Here is a 15,998-nt window from a genome sequence, read left to right on the forward strand (position 1 = left end):
TGGCTTGTTTCATGGCACTGTCATGGCTCCATGGGGCAATGCTGCACTGCCAGGCGGGCTGTACTGTGGTGCACGGTGATTGGCAGGCTGCGCACATGTCTGTGTGTGGGATGTGTCCTTCCCTGTGGCTTGTCTGCCATGCCCGCATGGGGCAGGCCCACTGGGACAGCTTCTTGCTGGGGTGACTGCTGCACGGTGTGTGGCCAAATTCATCTTCATCACCGATATCTCATGATCATGTTTTTCAACCTTAACTTCAAGACCGCCAATCCGGGTTTCGGCCTCTGTTATGAAACCACTCTCCTTGTCCAATTTGGCGTGCAGGGATCAACTGGGCTGATTCCACAGTACACTGGTTCAAAGCATAGTACTTATGAAATAGTAGGTATAAGGGTCCACAAAATAAAGAAATGTATGCTATGCAGTGGACTTCTACATAACGAAATACCTGCGCTAACATATTATGTTCTCTTTTCCCACAGATAATGCAGCAACCAGTACGACAACATTTTACACTCCATACACAAAACACAGTGCAGGCCTTGCTCAATCCAAACAGTAAATCTGCAATAATTGCTATTGTACTTCTCTACAAGTCAGATGTGGAGGGTGGCTGATGTGCCACCCCGTCACTCTGCCCGGACGGCGCTCAGCTTTGGGGTCTGCTGACTTGTGTCCCTGTCCACTCGGGGTTCTTATACTGGGTTTTCATTTATGCATGTAATTGTTGAAGGGGCGTGGGTGGCACTCAATCCTGCCTCCTGGATGCTGGCTCCCACCGCTATACTGCCGACTCCCTCAAGGTCCAGCACTGTGCTGCATTATTCCTCCTAGGCTTTGAGTGACAGTGGCTAGACAGTGCCTCCTCCTGTCAGCAGCCCATGCATCCTTACCCTCAGGTTGTTCCACCTCTTGCGGCACCATCACAGGGTACGCTGGAAACTGCTGACACCTTCTGGGCAATTGTGTTCCAGGTTGCTGTCCACCGCAGGCCACTGGACTTTGTCTGCCTGCTTCCGTACAGCTCCTCACGGTGGGCCGGTTTACAGGACCGGATGGCTGCAGGTTGTAGAGATATTCAATGGATAGTGTCTTTCAAGATGGCCCCTGCGATGCTTCCCATTCCTGCGATAACGCAATTTCCATCAGCATTAATAGCGTCGGGTTTGCCGGTGATAGCGCTATTAGCGCTGCTACCTTGGCGGTAGCCCTTATTGTGGCGCAGTTACCGCTGGGCACTGATAGCATTACCGTTGGTGTCGGGCGCATGATGGACAAGTTGTGATATGGCATTAATTGTGCCGCAAGACCCAGCGGTAATGCCATTTGCGCCCACCGGTAATTGTGTCATTTTACCGCCGGACTTGTGATGAGGCTCAATATCCTTTACACCTTAGAGCCACTTTTTTAGAATGATTGGGCTAGGACAGGATTTTGAACACAGGACATTTCTGCTTTGGACAGCTCGACACAGGACAGACCCTTTGTTTTGGTTGAGGTAGGGAAATACCTCCTAGATTAGGGATAGTGTGGCATTTTCCAACCCCTTTATTATTTTATATAAGTCTATAACCAAAACCATGAGTCCTCTGTGTCTGCATCTCATTCCTGCCTCCTTACAGGAACCCCCTTCTGGATATACGAGACACCCAGTTTTCCTTAGTTAATCTAGAGTGTAAGGGACTGAAATAGGTTTGGACACAGGACGGTGGACATATTTTCTGCACATCCTGACAGAGTCCTTAGTCTTTTAGTTGAGGCAGGGCAACCCTTCATAGAAATAGGACCAGACAGGCTTTTCTTTACTTTTATAAATAAAAGTATTTGCCAACAAACATACCATCATTATGTCAGACTGTTAGGGAGAATTCTCCAGAATGGCTAATCTCCCTTACCTACTGAGACCCTCAGCAGTTTTGCTGGATTTCTAGGACTTATTTTTTTCACCCGGTAAGAGTGTGAGCTTTTTTCCCCACTCTTACATGTGTTTTGCTGTGTGTGTTTAACATGTTCTTGTGTTCATAGACTGTGGAGCCTCACCTACTCCATAGGCATCATCTTTTTACTGTGTGTTACACAGCACCTTCAGTGCAGTGACACCGGGTTGTCTTTTTGACTTCCCAACTCCGACTCCATTTTCTGAGGCTGACTACTGTCTCTCAGAACATGTAAAGTTGCCTTTGACTTTATTAGTCTCTTTTAGAACTCACAGACCCAGTACAAACTATCTTACATAGACTGCTGGAAAGGATTAATACTTATCCCTTTTTGTCTGTTTCTCATGGAGCATTGTTTCGTCCCCTTTTCATTAAGACTTAGATGGTGGCAGTGGTAAGTACCCTATTTTTCCTACCGCGGTTATCTTAAATAGCCCTGCTATTGTTTTAGGCTATCTTGGTAGCCTCGAACTTTAACCCGATAGACCATATACGTTTTTATACAGTTCCGACTGGGTTTATTCGCCATTTCTTTTTGTAAAAGTCTTTCTTGTTGAACTCCTTAGGTGCCTGTATGTCTGGGAGCGACAGGATGTGAGGGAGGAGTTTAGGACTCCCTGCACAGGGTCTCCTTGGAGACCCATGTCGCACTCTAATCTGATTGGCTGTGGTGACTGTCCCGGCGGAAAAAGCAGGTCTCTGGGTCTGGAAAGGCAGAGTCGCCACTGGAACGAAAGAACTGAAGAGGAGCTAACAGAAGAGGACCCCTTCAACGACTGAACTGCCCGGTGAAGCCCTGCTGCAGGTCCGAATCGTCATACTCCAACGACAGGGAAGATCTTCAAGGAATCTTCTCCTCTTGAGCTGGTGGGAACAACCAGTTTGCCAAACTGCTCATAGGGTCTCCCTTCTCTGGTCGAATTTGCTGTACAGAGCTACAGTGAACCGGATAACATGGAGGAACGGACCCTGCTTGCGTTTTAAGGAGCGTACCTTTTATTTGTTGCTTTGCTCTGCTGCTGGTTTCTTCCCTGGGCATTGCAGGACCCTTCAGTCTTCCTACTTCGTGTCAGTCCAACAGTCGCTTCAGGAACCGTGAGCCTGCAGGACCTGACAGGAACATCCACCTCAGCTACAGCCGCCTTCTTCATTTAATGTACTGTTCAAATACTTTTGTTCGTTTCGTCCAGCCGCAGTGAAAGTGTGTGAAACCTTTTGCCAATCCCAGGGCTTGTCCTTCTCCACTCTTTAAAGTAACTTTTTGTCTGACCAACTTCGTTCCGAACTCTTGGCAAAGACTGAACCGCGAACTCCCCTGAACTGTGTGATCTTCAGCAAAGACTCTGTTCCATTGACTTTGGGCCAGGTCCCTTGTACCTGATTTCCTCACTGTAGTTCCTTTTTCTAGATTGCCCTGCTTACTTAGATGTTGGCGTTGTTCAATTCTTGCCTAACTTTGTCTTTCCCGCCCTTTCAAATTGCTGGAGTGCCATTTTGCTCACACTTCATTTTGAGCCTAACTTGTCCAGAATCTATTGGGTGCGGTGTAGTGTATTAGTAACGTGATTTTTCAACTGCTTTACTTTAGTGAACTGTTTTACAACTGATTTGTAAATAAATGTATATTCTTTTACTCAGAAATCTTGAGTATGGGTTTGTTTGATTCATAGTAATTGCTGTTCTTTGTGTAACTATTGATACATTGTGTTAATTATTTTCACATGTGAACAGGGCGTTTCCAAACATCACCAAATGCATTACTTCATGCAGATTTGTCATTCAGAAACTCCAAATGTACGCAGGTGTTTTTGTGCCTTCCTTAGATGGAAAACTATTCAATATGTTACATCTAGGAGGTCCAACCTTGGGGAGGTCTATTTTTACACCAAAAGTCTATTTTCAGCCAGGCTAGAGGGTGACCTTGTGAAAAGTGACAAATCTGCATGAAGAAATGCATTTGGTGATGTTTGGAAATGCCCTGTTCACATGTGAAAATAATTAACACTGGTGTGACTGCATTGACATTTGTACGATTCTTAAATTATGAGAGAAACTGCAAAGGCATGAAGCAATGTCTATGTTGAGTTTTGTTATTAGGTTCAGCATGAAGTAAATGCTTGATATTTGCTAGCCCAACCCAGTTGGGTCTACACTATTTGGAAAATGTCTCGCTCTGTGTATTTTAAGTTGTGCCTTTTCCTACATTATTACACAGTGCATTTGTTGTAAACATGAATATGTTTTCCAAAAAAAGTGGGTCAGCCATCAATAATAAACTGACCTTCACCAACTAACTTCATTGAGTTCTTAACTGCATTCTATGTACACAGCTAGGCAGCACATGACAGTGAATGATATGCTGCCAAGCAGTCTTATATAAAAACTACAATTGCACCTGAATAATGTGCAAAGGAATAGAAAATGTATAGGCAGGACCCCCCCCCCCCCACTCTTCGTATACAGCCTTTATTAGCCCATAGTCTTGTTCCTATTTTGGGCTCTCCCTCCCGTGTTCTCTAGAAAAGATGAGGCTTGAATTGGAATTTAAACGTTTAAAATGCTCAAACTGAACAAAAGCATCAAGAACTGAAGCTCAGTGAAATGAAGATGAGCCATGCCTTAGAAATGAAAAGGTTGTCTATTGAAAATGCTTCTCTCCCAGAGTCTTCTAGGTCTTCCAGTCTTAAGAGATCCCGTATGCCTAAAGAAATTGTGGGTATGTATGAGGTTAGGCTGGATATTTTGGATTGGTTGGCAATGTTTGAATATAACCATGGGATTCAAGGTCTTACAGAGAATCAGTTGCTTCCCTGGCTCTTCTCTAGGCTACCCACTGTTGCATCTGATGTTGTGATGGAGTTGGGGGATGTGGATAGGATGGATTATGAGTGTGTAAAGCTAGCTTTAATTGCTAGATTTGGGGAGACCCCTTCCCAGTACCTTAAGAGGTTTAGGACCCTCAAAAAGCATGATAGTACCCCTTGGGCTACCTGGGTATGTGAATGTTTGAAAAACTTAGATAGTTGGGATAAGGGTTACAGAGTAAACACTTATGAAGGTATGAGAAGAACAAGTTACTCTCCTACCTGGTAATGTTCTTTCGATGGGATGGTCCGATGACGTATTCCATATCCATGACAGTAATCACCACAGCTGTGCTGCTTCGGAAAATCTTTCGGCGTCTGCGTCTTGCGTCGATGATGTCGGTACGCCGTCCTCGATGACCTCCTCCGACGGCTGACGTCACTGGATGTTATAAGTAGGAAGCACAACGCCCGTAGCCTCAGTTGTAGTTTTTTCCCAGAACGTGTGGCACCAGTCTTCTGCCAGTCTGACCACACAAAGCCTTGCAGAAACGTAAACTGCAATCGCATAAGAAATTCTGTAGCGGGGAAGGCAGGGAGGGAGCGATATGGAATACGTCGTCGGACCATCCCATCGAAAGAACGTTATCAGGTAAGAGAGTAACTTGTTCTTCGAGGGGATTGGGTCCTCCGACGTATTCCATATCTATGACAGACTCCCAAAGCAGTACCAATGCAAGGAGGTGGGAAAAGAATTTAGAAAACAGAAATTTAGAATGCCCAATCAAATTGCGGAGTAAAGGACCGCCTTGCCAAAGGCCAGATCCTGCCCCCAGATGGAATCGAGGGAATAGTGACGTACAAAAGTATGTACCGAAGCCCAGGTAGCTGCATCACAGGTGTTACGAATAGGAACACCCCTCTGTAGGGCAGTAGAGGCAGCCATACCCCTGGTAGAATGGGCCCGTAAGCCGACCGGTGGGTCCTAACCCGCCAAGCCGTAACACTCAAAGATAGCCAAAATAATTCAGCGAGACAAAGTCTGTTTCATCACAGCTTGTCCCAAACGCTTTCCAGCATAACCAATGAAGAGTTGATCGTCCACTCTGACCCGGGACATGCGCGAAATATAAAAGCTTAACGCTCTCCTATGATCAAGCCTATGGAGCCTCTCCTCTTCCTTACCAGGATGTGGAGGAGGATAAAACGCTGGAAGAAAAACCTTCTGGCCTAAATGAAATTCCGACACCACCTTCGGGAGAAAGGAAGGACGACCTCTAAGGACAACCTTGTCCTTATGAAACACAGTGAAGGGTGGCTTAACTGAAAGTGCCTGTAACTCACTCACTCTGTGAGCAGAAGTGACCGCAACCAAAAATACAGTTTTAAGAGTTAACAGTCTCAAAGGGCATTAATGCAAAGACTCAAACGGAGCACCCATCAGAAACTCGAGAACAAGGTTCAAATCCCAACCGGGCACCTGGAAAGGTGACAGAGGGAACACATTAGTGAGCCCTTTCAGAAACGGAGAAATTAAAGGAATTTTAAAATAGGAACACTCTTCAGATGAGCGCTTAAATATGGACAGCGCCGCCAGGTAACCTTTAACGGTACCCACTTGCAGGCCCCTGTGGGCCAAAGAAAGCAAAAAAGACAGAACTACAGGAATATCACATGAAAAAGGATCCACATTCTTAACCCTGCACCAGTCGCAGAATTCACGCCAACGGCAATGGCAACACCTCCATCACGTCTTCAGGGAGGTCCCAATCCTTATACCTCAAGGATTGGGACCTCCCTGAAGTCAGAAACAGAGCGTGAAGGTTGAGGGATCTGACCCCTGGATGGAGAACCTGACCCCCCCTCCCGTGAGAGCAGATCGTCTCGGTAGAGAAGATGACGTGGAGGGCAGATGGACAAGTCGAGAAGGTACGGGTACCACCTCCTCCGGGCCCACACTGGAGCAATGAGGATCATCCGGGAACCGAACCTCCGTAACCTCCGCAGCACTTGCGGAATGACGGGGACGGGAGTAAATGCGTACAGCAGTGGGAATGACCACTCCACCACGAACGTGTCTCCTAAGGCTCCTTTCGGAGGAAATTCCCACGAGCAGAACCTCTCGCACTTCCGGTTGACACTGGAGGCGAAGAGATCCACTTGAGGGGTCCCCCAAAGGGCAAAGATCTCCAGGAGAATCTCCTGAGCTAACTCCCACTCGTGAGAGATTGCGCTCTGCCTGCTCAGAGCGTCCGCCGTTTCGTTTTCGTCTCCGGCCAGATGAACTGCTGAGATCGAAACTTCCTGCTGGATTGCCCAGAACCAGAGCTGCATCGCCTCCCTGCACAGAGGAAGTGACCCTGCCCCCCTCTTTTTGTTGAGGTAGTGCATGGCCACTATGTTGTCCGTCAGGATCAGGACATTCTTCCCTCGCACAGTCGGCAGAAAAGCCTTCAGGGCTAGCCTGACGGCCCTCAGCTCCAACAGATTGATATGGAGTCTGGACTCCGACAGAGACCAACGACTGCTGACTGTCAACTCGTTGGCATGAGCTCCCCATCCCGTGAGGGATGCGTCTGTCACGATCGTCACCTCTGGCCAGGGTAGCCAAAACAGAGCCCCCTTCATCAGATTGCCTCCGACGGCCCATCACAGAAGGTCCTGGGCGACCGAGGACGGCACCTGAACAGGGTCCGACATCCTGCCAGAAGACTGGAATCACTGGAGCTTGAGTGCCCATTGCAAAGATCTCATCCGCAAACTGGCCTTCGGCACCAGAAGAATGTAGGATGCCATGAGGCCGAGCAATCTCAAGAACTCGAATGCTGGGAGACTCTGGGCAAACTGAAACCTGTGCACCATCTGCTGAATGTGATGAGCCCTCACCTGGGGAGGAAAACACTGCCCCAAGGAGGTGTCGAGCACTGCTCCGATGTACTGGAGCCTCTGAGTGGGTGTCAAATGGGACTTTTTAAGTTGAGGGAGAAGCCCAGCTTGTGGAGGGAGTGGCACGTGACAGACAGGTGATCCTGGACTTGCTCGGGAGAACGCGCCCTGATCAACCAATCGTCCAGGTAGGGGTAGACGTGAAGCCCCCCTTTCCTGAGTTACGCTGTCACCAACACCATCAGCTTGTTGAAGACAATCCGAACGGCAGGACCCGAAACTGAAAATGCGAGTCGCCAACCGCGAACCTCAGGTACTTCTTGTGCTTTGGATGAAATCGGCACATGAAAGTAATCATCCTTGAGGTCTAGAGACACCAACCAATCTTGCAGTTAGAGGGCCTGGAGGACTTGAGAAAGAGTTACCATCTTGAACTTGTCCTTCCTGAGGAGCTTGTTCAGCCCACGCAAGTCCATGAAGGGTCTCAATCCCCCGTCTTTTTTTCAGATCAATAAATAAGGGGAATACCATCCCTTGTTCCTCTCTGCTACAGGCACCAGTTCTATGGCGCCCTTCTCCAGCAGGGACAGGATTTCCTGCGCAAGGAGCGGATCCAGACACTTCAAAGAGAGCTTCCCCGGTGGATTGTCGCGAGGCCTCTGCCGAAAGGGGAGACAGTAGCCATGGTTTACGATCTACAGAACCCAAGATGCTGCGCAAGTCTGCCCCCAACCGGTGAACCATGGGACATGGCCTCATGACTGAGCGGATGTGGCTGCAGCAGTGCCTGAGGGCAAAGAGGCAACTTGCTTTCCACCTCTGGTACTCCTACGGTGGCCCCTTTGACTGGAAGCTCCTCTTGATCTACCGAAGGAAGAGTAGTACCGAAAGGAACCTCCCCTCCATTGCTGTCCCCTAGGATGAAAAGGCGGAGGTTGACGTACTGCAGCGCTTAAAGACATCGCTGCAGCTTTGGAGGTCTGCAACCTCTCAAGGCCCTCGTCAGTCTTGCTGCCAGAAAGATGGACACCATCAAAGGGCATGTTGAGAAGCCGGGATTGCACATCAGGAACAAACCCCGACTTCCGCAACCACGCAAACCTGCTTATCACGGCGCTCGCCGCCATGGACCGGCTGACCCAGTCTGCCATGTCCAGACCCGACTGAACGGATTCACACATGGCATCCTTGCCATCTTGCACGAGAGCTAGAAAATCATCCCGTTCCTCCCCTTCGGGAATATGCTCAGCTGCCAAACATGCACAATTCCACAGAGTGTGAGTGAATCTTGCCAAGGCACAAACGGAGTAGGCTACCTTTTAAAGCCATACACCCAGAAGAAAATACCTTCTTCGCCCAATCATCAAAGCGCTTGTCGTCCCTATCAGGAGGGATGGTAGGGTATGCAGCCTGCTTCGCTGGGGCCCTAGCCGCCTGCACCACCAAACTCTCCGGAGTAGGGTGCGTTGACAAGTAGCAGGGATCACCACTGACTGGGCAGTATTTTTTTGGAAGAGACTTATTCACTGCCAGGAGACTCTCCGGAGCAGTCCAAGCCGCCACCACCCTTCTTTGCAACGCCATAGGAAATGGCAACATGGGGTCAGTGGGTGGACCTTGGTCCAGGATGTCCGTCAGATTATCCTGAAGAAAATCAACAGATGGAGCACACCACCCCAAGTACTCAGTCACCCTCAACATGAGACGCCTATACGAGGATTCGGCATGCGTACCAGGCTCAGGCCTGCCAAACTCAACCTCCGGAGAGGTATCAAGACCACTGCCGTCATGTAAGGATTGACGAAGGTCTTCCATTTGGCTATGACCAGAAACCAGTCATCAGGAACCTCAGGAGGTACAACCCTCTTCTCATCAGACCCTTCCTCCACCTCTGAAATATACTGCAAGGGTTGGAACAAATCCACCCTGGGAGGAGGAACAGAGTAGGGCTCAAAAACAGGCCTCACAGACTTGCTGAGAGCCTTTCTCAGAGCTTCCACAGCCCTTTGGGGCACCTCCAGTAAATTCTCCTCAAAAGGCATCGATGGAATCTGGGTTGACTTCGACCGACGAGCCGACGACTTCGACAACTGCTTCAAGGCCGGAGCCTGAGAGCGTCCTTCGACGGCCTCGACGCTGATTTCTTCAAAGCCGGAGCCTCGAGAGAGTCCCTTGACGGACATGGAGCCGACTGCATCGATGCCTTCTTAGAAGGCCTCACAACAGGCTCCGACGGTCTCGACGGCATCGAGGACCGGGACCTGGACCTGGCACGGCTATGGCGATCAACCTTGTCCGATCGGGACCTCGATGGCTCCCAATGATCGCGCCGACAGCCCGAGCATGAAGGCGTACGGGTGGTGGCTCCAGCTCGTTCCTTGCCGACTTCTCTCGAAGGCGCGGGCGGAGCGGTGCCTTGCGATTTGAAAATCGCCATCATCTGCTGGCGGAATGCGTCCCATTCGGCGGGCGACAAATACTTAGTGGGACAAGTTACCTGCCATCTGGCGGAGTCCTCCTCACGAGGAAGGCGACCGGTGTCGGCGCTTCCGTGAATGCCTAGAAGAGGCAGAGGAATGGCGGGACCCACTCCAAGACCCCTTGGACTTACGCCGACGCGGAGAGTCGCCCTTCGAATCATCGGTCGAAAGACCAGCAGAATTAGACTTACGGGTTTTAGAAACCCTACCTATCGACAATTTCTTCTTCCGCTCCCACAAGGCCTTCGATGTCAGGGACTTGCAGTCATTGCAGTCGTCTGTGGCGTGGCTTTCGCCGCAGCACCATAGGCAGACGTCGTGCGGGTCCATGATGGACATTTTGGAACCGCAGTCCCGACACTTTTTAAAGCACGACTTCGGGGTAGAAGAAGAAGACGACATCATGATTCAACGTAGAAGAACCGAGGCGCGCCGAGATTCCGAAGCAAACACGTTCGCTGAAAAAACGGAACTGAGGCAACAGGCGTCGTGCATCCTAGATATAACATCTGGTGACGTCGACCAGCGACGGAGGCCCTCGAGGGGCAGCGTATCGACGTCATCGACGCAGGACGCCGACATTTTTTTACGAAGCAGCACAGCTGTGCTCATTACTGTCAAAGATGTGGAATATGTCAGAGGACACAATCCCTTCGAAATAAAAATACTACACACCATGGACTCCTGTCCAGTAAAGCACCTTCCACCATATCAAAATGTTAGCAACCCACTATTCAACACTCAGAAATCTAGTTTACAAACTGTAACTATGCAAAAACTCCAGCTTTAGCACTCCAACATTTAAATGATAGTCTCCTACACAGTAGATGAAATAGAGCACATCCAAAAGAAATATTGTGGAACTGAAGAGCACTTACAAACTCCAGCATTTTCAGACAGCAGTACTGACAAAAGTGCAGCTATCAACTTTTTTTTTTTTTATTGATATAGCAGCTGCAATTATTCAACTTTTCAATAATAGTATAAAACTGTCATGATGCCTGCTCCCGAGGAGCCAGGTCAGGCCCAGCGTCCCCGGAAGCAGACTTCATACTCACCAAGCGGGACCCAGCAAACCCCTATAGGGGCTCTTTGGACCTTGCCCTGGCGCCTTTGGTGCCAGGCTCATATAAGGCATCTGTCCTGGCGCCAGGCTCATCATGACAGAACATATGGTAATGCTTGGGTGAACTCACCTGAGGCAGACCATGCTGCATACTCACCCGAGGCAGACCATGCTGTCTGAAGCTCCAAGCCAACTAAGGCTGGGGTGGAACTATTTTCTTTCAGGAACTCTTTTCTTCCTCGGGTGGGGCCAGTGGAAGAACACTCACCTGAAGCTCTTAGAAGGCTATTTTAAACCACGCCCGGATGGCCACACGTGCTTCGCGTTATTCTGCATCTGCAGCAGGACGCTCACCGACTCGGCTCCTGCATCCTGGCTCCTGCCACGCCCGCCAGCACCTGGAACACCTGCAAGGAGAGAAAGGCAAGCATTAGGACATTACCTACCTTCATCCAGCATCCGGATTCTTCACTCCGTCGATCCTGCAAAAGAAAGTCAAGGGTTAGAAATGCATCTCATCGCTCGCTGCAGCGCCGCTTCCACTTACCTTCACGTGGCGCTGTCTAGCTCTTCAGCGGTCATAGGCGACATCGGTCGCATCCCAGCACCTACGGAAAAGAAAGACAATAGTTAGAAGCGCTCCGCTTCTCACGCTGCCGCGCCGCTTCCACTTACCTTCACGTGGCGCCGGCAACCTTTTCAGCGCCCATAGGCGACATCGGTCGCATTCTAGACCTACGGAGAAAAAGGACAAAACAAGGTGAGCAACAAACTAATTGCAAAAGGACAGATTACTCACCTTAAGTCTTACCTGAATTTTGTTGGGACCTCAGTTCCCTTTTCGGGTCGGAGCGGCTTTTCTGGCTTTTCCGTACCCCGGCCCCTATGGGGAAATAAGACACACTCATTAAGGTATCGGAGCAAACCACTGCGGCACACCTTCATTAAAAGTACTCACCTGAGCTTACCTCGGCGAATCCATTCCTCCACACGGATTCCTCACCTAGTCCCTGAAAATGAAACAAAGGCCAAGGGACAAATAAGACTTGATCTTTTGAACTATATACTTACGGCAGCATTTTGGTAAAGGCAAGCAGACATCGAACCCTCGCCAAATCCGAGATCGAGTGAAGTAACTGGAAATCTACGCGCCCCTGCGTCAGAAGCAGGATGGAGAGCTCGTCCATACAGAAATCAAGGTGAGAGTCTGCGGAAGGCACAGCTAGGGTTCGAGGAGGGTGAGAAGGGGAAAAAGGGGGGAATCTCACACACAATCTAGCAGACAGTTAACCCCCTTTTCCCATCTACAGAAGGATTATTCTACGGGCCAGACAGACGAGGTTTGGGGGTCCAGTCCAGTCCATCTTCCAAGCACTACGCTTTACCGTGGAAGAAGTTGTAGCAGTCCAGAACGGGTCGGCACCTCCGTGGGAATCAGGTGAGCGTTACAAAAACAAATACATCACTTGAGGAAAAAAAAAACTTTGAACCCAATTCATTATGTATCATTGTCTACACTATTCAACATCACCCCTGACATTGATTTAATTTTTCATTGATGATTTTGACATAGTCAACACTAAAATTTCAGGCCCTATTTCTTCCTTGCGTTCCACAAGTTTTAGTTCATGCAAAAATGCAGTAGCTCTTATGGTTATGGCCGTGGAGACACCAGAATAGATTATTCTCCACAATGTATCAGAGGTGTAGACTCTATATGGTGCCATTATTTGTTTGAGATGTTTCACTCGTTGGTTTAAGAGTGTATGACATCCCGTCAAGAGATGTTTTAAAGTCTCTACTTGGTCTTCTTGCATACAAAAGCAGCACTTCTTTTGGTCTTGATTATTGAGTCTCCGTCGTGCTAATACTTGTCCAGTCAGCCACAAATTATGCCGCAGCCGCAAAAAGTTATTCCGATGTTCTGTAGAAGGAGACTTAATCAGATAACATTCTGGCACACTATGTTTTTTTAGCACAAACAACTCTGGGTCATAATCACGATATTCTGTACATCGTGTTTTCCCGAATCTTGAGCAAATATTCTTACTTTTACTTGCATTGGATTTTGTAGAAGTATAGATAAAGTTACTTCTGTAGCTGCTAGTGCTTGGACTACTTGGTTTCGCCATTTGATTATGAATCTATCCTTTGACGAAAAAACATAAGCTGCTAGTGTTCCCAATACTGTGCCTGAATTAAGAGCTAGTAGGCATTTTCTAAAAAGTGCTACAATAAGCCATGTGTCACGACTCGCTCCCTTCGCTCCCGTTCCCACCACTTGGGGGCATGATTTGGGGTTTATTCCCTACTGGACCTTTCCTCCGAACCTTATGCTACAGTGCTGTGATGAATTGGGAGCGCTAAATCCCTATTTTCCAAGCTACTTCCCTTCCGGATCCATTCCAGGTTTTTGGCAGCCAGCATGTTTCTTTAACCAAATGACTATGCTTCCCAGAATGCCTGGCCCACTGCTCCACCTCCACCCTTGCAGGACAAGGTTGGGTGGAGGATAGGTAACAGCTGTGGCTGCAGGTGCAGCAATCAGCACACATGAGGCGTGTGCTCGTTAAGCAGCTTTAAAAGCCTCAGTCTTACTTCAGTCCAGCGCTGGTCATCGTTTGCAGTGTTCCTGTTGTGACTAGTCCCTTGTTCCTTGTTCCTTGCCTTTGTACCTAGTTCCTAGTTCCTGTTTTCTTGTTCCTCCTCCCTGAATCTCGGATTCATGCGCTAATTGATTTCTGCTCCCTTGATTCCCTTTTTGTCTTCCTCTGTTTGCAGGCAGCATTTCTCAGTGCTTTCCCCTTTTAGTTGCAGCCCAGTTTGTCTGTGTTCTATATTTCTTTGACTCTGTCCTTTGCTGCTGTAAACCCGTATGCCTTAGCCTTCCTCTTAGATTAGCTTCCTGTCTTTTCCTTGGAGGGGTAGGGAGAAGTTTGCATTGGTTATTTCGTTTTTCCCTGCTCCTGATCCTTACTTTCTATTGGGATCCATTCCATGTTTTCCATTGCACTTCTGCATTTATTTCCCATTTGATTATTAGATGTGGTGTGCGGTTGTAGCTAGCTCCTGTGTGAATGCTTATGTTTTCCTCACTAATTTGTAATCACTATTCCAACTTAGGTATTTAGTTTTCCTCCCATTGCTGTTCTAGCCTTTCTGGGTCCCAGTTTCATCAACAGGATTCGTGGGCTAGCTGACATTCAAGAGGTTTATCTCGTCCTCGTGAGTACAGTTCTTTAGTTCCCTTATTTAATACCATCAAGAGTGTTAGTTCACAGATCCTGTCATTGCTTGCCCTCCACGTGGGTTTAGCGCTGTCAGTACCTGTAACAGCAATTGGGGGTAAGGCGCTTGCCGACTTTCCTCGCGGTCAGGTGCTTACCCCACATCCCTTTTCATATATTGGTTTTGTTGTCACACTCTATTTGCACTCCTGGGTTCTAGCATACATGAGTCGTTGTTCCTGTGTGCACGTAGTTTAATTCAAAGCTATTCACTGTGTGATTTAGTGCACATTTCCCTTGCCATATTCGCTGCCTTTGTACTCGCCTGACTAATCCTGACACCATGTGTACCTCATGTGTAGGGAAACCAGTCCTAATTCGTGGCGTATTAGTGGGAGAGGTGTGGAGGCAGGAAGATGTAAAACTCTGTGCCGGTACTTCCCCTCTAGCATCGCCCAAAAACTGTCGCTCAAAATAGGTCTAGTGTCTGAAGAGTAAAGTAGGATCTGTGACACTTTCCGATAGTAAAACGTCAATACTGGAGCAATGGTAAACTTATCATACTTCCCCTGTATGATTTTGGCTTGCTGAATACATTTTATAACTTTATCCTGTTGCATTTGTTTAAATACAAGACTTTGTTTATGCATTACTATTTGTGCACCTAAGTATGTATAATGTTGTACTGTTTGAAGTATTGACCCTTTGAGGTTCCAATTGTAAGATTTTCTAATAAACCGTCAGTTAATGTTGAACCTCATGATCTTAGTCTTTTCGAGATGTATGCACAAGTGATTGCCCTCCGTATAGACTACCACAGCATCCAATGCCCTCTGAAGACCCTTAGGTGTTTTAGAGATGACAACCAGGTCATCAGCATAAATCAAAAAAGGGATGATCATATCCAATTTCAGAGGATCTGTGAGAACGTTCTTAAATGTCTTCCCCACATCCGAAAATAAAAAAGCTAACGAGGGCTGAGGCAAGTGTACATCCCTGTGTCAGCCCTCTGAATGTCATAATTGGCTCAGTTGGTTTTCCTTCCGCTGTTAATCTTATCCGGATACTATTGTTAGTGTGTAGGTCATCAATAAGTTGTACAATGTATCTTGGGCATCCTTGTTGGATTCATTTTTCTAATAATAGCTCTCGTGAGACAGAGTCAAACGCTGCTCTTACGTCTATGAATGTAATGTATAGCGGCTGTTTTATTGCTCTATGGTGCTCGATTATTGCTGTTAAAGTTAAGAGATTTACACACATACCCATTCCGGCAATAAACCCAGTTTGGAATGGATCTCTTGAACCAGATTTTGCTGTCCATCTTTCAGTATGAACCTCGAGAACAGCTTGCCTGAAACGTCCAGCAATAATTGGCCTATAATTTGCTGGCACAGCTCTATCACCTCTTTTGAAGATTGGGATGATGACGGTTGACCTCCAAGTAGCTGGTATTCTGTTAGTAGTTATAATTTGCTTGAAAAAAGGATCAGAATCTTGCAACACAGAGCAGGATTCAGTTTCAAAACATAATTGCTCATCCCATCAGGACACAGAGCTTGCAAGTTTGAGAGCTTGTGAAAAACAGCACATCAACT

This window comes from Ambystoma mexicanum, chromosome 13 (assembly GCF_040938575.1).
Source record: "Ambystoma mexicanum isolate Mex_15411 chromosome 13, UKY_AmexF1_1, whole genome shotgun sequence".
NCBI classification, from domain to species: Eukaryota; Metazoa; Chordata; class Amphibia; order Caudata; family Ambystomatidae; genus Ambystoma; species Ambystoma mexicanum.